Source organism: Varroa destructor, unplaced genomic scaffold (assembly GCF_002443255.2).
Source record: "Varroa destructor unplaced genomic scaffold, Vdes_3.0 BEIS01000001.1, whole genome shotgun sequence".
Classification (NCBI taxonomy): Eukaryota; Metazoa; Arthropoda; class Arachnida; order Mesostigmata; family Varroidae; genus Varroa; species Varroa destructor.
In genome coordinates, this window is record NW_019211454.1 from 25,670,993 (window position 1) to 25,675,318 (window position 4,326).

The 4,326-nt window shown below is 42.4% G+C and overlaps 1 long non-coding RNA gene across 1 annotated transcript in view; it reads right to left on the minus strand.

Annotated features, from left to right (window-relative positions):
- Positions 1-435: 435 nt before the first annotated feature.
- The window catches only part of LOC147758435 (uncharacterized), a 5,246-nt gene continuing 1,355 nt past the window's right edge, over positions 436-4,326 (minus strand). Inside the window, exon 2 of the long non-coding RNA XR_015319142.1 lies at positions 436-1,445. This is a non-coding gene — a long non-coding RNA (uncharacterized LOC147758435). The remainder of the gene's footprint in view (positions 1,446-4,326) is intronic.

Here is a 4,326-nt window from a genome sequence, read left to right on the forward strand (position 1 = left end):
CGTAACGAATGTTATGCTATCAGACCTAGCCTCTTATACGGTGTTTTTCTTTCTGAAGTATATGATCCCGAAGCTTTATTGTTTTTGAGATATTGTACGAGTCGGCATCATAGCGAAGTGCGCTTACGAGTGTCGTCAATTTTCTTGTATCTATCCGCAGTTATATTATTTTTGACCACTGTACGAATAACATGGGGTATAAGAACAGTGCTTCGAATGCTCGTTGCTATTTTATATATGTACTTAATTAATTCTTTGCTTTTGTGACCGTGTTTAAATAAGGCCACTAATGAGGTATTAGGTTAAAAATTAAGTACACATTCTCTAAATGCTAAACATAATCCAAAACCTTTTATAGAACCTCACGGCCGTCGTGTGATGGTGTTGGCCGGTATGCCGTGTCTACGGGGGAACATGTAATAGATTTGGAAACACTTACGATTCCATTGTGACTAGCTTTATTATTTACAGTTGTCGATACATAGTACGCGTGCTAATCTGTGAGGTAAACATGACCTGCGTGACAAGAGTCGACCCCTTTTCAATAGGCAGTTCGTTGCTATTGGACAACCAGGGCAAAAACTGAATTGAACCAGCTTCGTAAAGTCAAGATAGTTAAAGATGCTCCCTAGGGTGCAAAACGAACGGTGGTTCTGACGATTTCTCACATGTGTCTCGCGTGTGGTAGTACAAGGTTACCGCTTGAATTCTGAATACTTCCTGATTCAACAGTAGACCCCTACAAGCTTCCTGAGTACCTCTGGGGGCTGTTGATACGAAGCGCCACTAGCGCTGTGTTCGCACGGGCGGTGTTTTCTTTTTTGTTGTGAACCCGAAATTCACCCCCTGCCAAAGTAAACCCATCCGTGTGTCTCTTCTCCGGTGGGTTGCGGTACAGTGGAGATCGGCAGGACGGAATTACGGAACTTCCACATATGTTATTTATCTAATGTCGACCTAGCCAGAATCTAGGCCGAGCAAACTATATAGAAAACGTTCTCGGTTGGCTTCGACACTGGTGCAAGTGTAGGAGCCTTTACGCATTCTAAGCGTGAGTTAGCTTTCACAAAAATAAAAAGAGAAACAATTTCATCCCACTTTTTTTCTTTTTTCATAGTTCTAAATTGAACTGATTCTAAGGCAGCACTGAGCAACGCTCTTATCTTCTCCCCACCTTATTTCAATGGCATATAAAATTTGTTTGGTATTAAATTTGGGCTGAATGAAAGAAGCACCGAGTACACACTGGCCAGGCGTCGGCTACTCGGAACACACGCATCCATGACCTCCCCTGATGTTGAGAGCACCGCTGACCGATTTATACTCCCTTTCTTGCTCAGTAGAAGTAACTTGGCTTCGAAGAGGCTACTGCCGGCTTTGTGACCTCGATGATATTGCGTCAACAGGCATTCTGTCGGGGAGTTGCAGAAGAACACGAGACGGAGCTAGAGAGACAGAGAGCGAGAGGGAGAGAGAGAGAGAGATAGTACGTGCTCATTGTTTATATCGCATAACATTACGTATGCCGATATGTATATATGTACATATATATATATATATATATATATATATATATATATATATATATATATATATATGGAAACGCAAATTTACAAACATCTCCCAAACGCGCACGCACGCGTCCTGCATACACAGAAATGTCGCCCAGAGAGAGTACTAATGTGGTGTTGCGAGCCAAGTAACGAGGAAAAGGAAAGCGTATAAGTACATTTTTTCTGCGACTTTGTCTTAGCACCAGCTCATTAGATCTGCAGTGGTTTCGTCGCGTAAATGTTTTCGCCGTAAAATTAACTGGCCAATCACAGCAGGCTGTATATATATGTTATATATATATATGTGTATATATAGTTGTACAGCCTTCTTGCTGGACCATTTATTCAATAATAAACCATACCATAATCGTCAACTACATCAAAAACAACAGAAAAAACCATAAAAAACAACATAATCAGGTCCGTAGCTCATCGTTTTATTGATGTCGTTTTGCTCAATAACTGTTGAGAACTGAGTACAATTGCGTATTTTATTATTTCTATTAAAAATAGCCCCCGGGGCGGAAGTGTCCGATCTAACTATTACTCGTTAGCAAAGTCAGAAGCGTCTGCAGACGCTTCGATAGGTGGAAGTGGTTTCGCTATGCCGATCGCGTCGGAGGCCACCGGCGCGACCGTTGCATTGCGACCACAGTTATCACCGTGATAAGTAACCAACAGATGGCGTATAGCACACATTGGTCATTCCGTAGCACAGTTCAGGCTATTATTGGTTAACAATTGTCCGTTCTGCAATCATTCAGTCGACCGGAGGCAGCTTGATTGTCGTTTAATTGTAAAAACAGACTACATCGGTGACAACGAATAGCGCAACGAAGTGAATGGTTAAACGGCTGCCACACGCTGGGTTGGTTAGCTTTGTCTCGCCGCCCCATCGGTACATTTGTCGTTACTATCGACGTTGTTATTGTTCTAGCGCCCGTTGGGCTGCCCTCGCCCCACTCCTCCCTCTTCTCGTCCCTTCTTCCCCCTGGCTTTCTCTGATGACGACCGTGATAACGATGCCGGTGTCGGAGTGTAAGTTATACGCGCAAAACGCTAGGCGACGCCTACGGTCCCTACCGCCATGATGGCCGTGATAGTCGGTCGCTTTGTAACAAATGTCGGTGCTGACTTTCACGAAGGTCTTGCCAAGGTCAAAACGCACAAGAACAGAAGCCACTTACAGGCGGCATTGGTTCTTTAGCACACGGTACGAATTTTATGCTCATGAACATAACCGCAATAACTCATGTGTACACTATGTTCGAGCTGATATGAAAGTTAGACGGACTTCAGTCACAACAGCAAAGGTTGGCCAGCTGTTACTGATGATAGATTTGGCATTTTCATTCTATTAACGACTGTTGTCCGAGCAACTTTTTTCGAACTATGCAACCTATGCGTCTTCCTATGCGCACCATGAAGTCGCGTCCAAGAAAATCCAATGTTTGCCCTGTATATTTAAATTGTATATTATGCATATATATATGTAGACCTGAAGGACCAGCAAGGGTTGTGATGATGTTCGATTGCATATCTGTCGATACAACTTGTTGCGCTTTACAGGATCGCTTTTTCTCGAGCTATTCGGCACCTTTAATATCAATTCGAAGAAAATTACGAATTTGTCCTGATAACATTCGTAGGTCCTCTTCAACATGTAGGCTCCTGTGGACTTACATGCCGTACTTTGAGTCATAAAAGAGATATCAGAGAACGACACCTCGTTCTGTCGGAGAGGTGAGAATACATCAATACATAGAAACTTTTTTTTTTTTTTTAGAAAATACGTTCGATTTTCGAAGGCAAGTAAATTTCTACGATTTTACGGTAGTGCAATAATGGTTGTCTGAAGGTTGTGGACATTATACTTTTTCCGTGCGTTGCCCGCTTCCCTCGCCATCTTTTGTTAAGGTAAGCGGTAATTTCCAACTGCTGGTTTGGCAAAAGCCATGTTCAACGTGTCCGGCGGACGAGGCTATTGTGATGCGAATACTAGTAAGCCCGCCAGCGACTATCAGTAGCAGCGCGCATTTTAAGATGGCCGCTATTGCAAGAACGCTGACGACAGAGGTATCCTACCAGCTCGGGCTAGTTTAGAGTTCATAGCAAATGTGTTAAACAGGTGTTAGAATAATAACAACATCGTCTAACGAATTCAATGGCATCTTTGTACATAGCGTTGTCGTTTACAAGCAAATTTCATAAAAGAATATTTACTGTCATGATGTTGACGAAATCAAGAGCTATGAAATATCACTGCGTCGTGTCCTGTACATGGATACGTTTCTATTTATACATGAAAAGCAAGACATGCAATTTCAGGAAGCAGCAGGAACGTTTTGTACATCGAATGAGTGTCCGTAACGAATTAGCAGTTTTAGCTAGTGGCCGTTGACCTCTTCAGCCCTACGTTCCGTATACAAACACACAGATGTCAGCTGCGTTTCAAGTTTGTAATCACCGCTAGGTGTCTGTATGTGACTATATTCGTGTATCATATATGTGACACTCTAAGTAAGCAATACTTCTTGTTCTATTTCTCATCCTGTCTGTGCCCATCGTTGTATCATCCTATTTGATTCACCACTCACCCTCGTTGCATTGTGCTAGACTATATCATATATATAAAACTGCAGTTGTTGTCGATCAGTAGTTTTTTTTTTCTGCATTTTCTGGTAATGGCGACCAACGCTATGTGATTTGTTGAAGGTCGTGGCCATTTGGTCGTGGCGGAAGTTAATAAGGAGGTAGAAATAACTATATATAT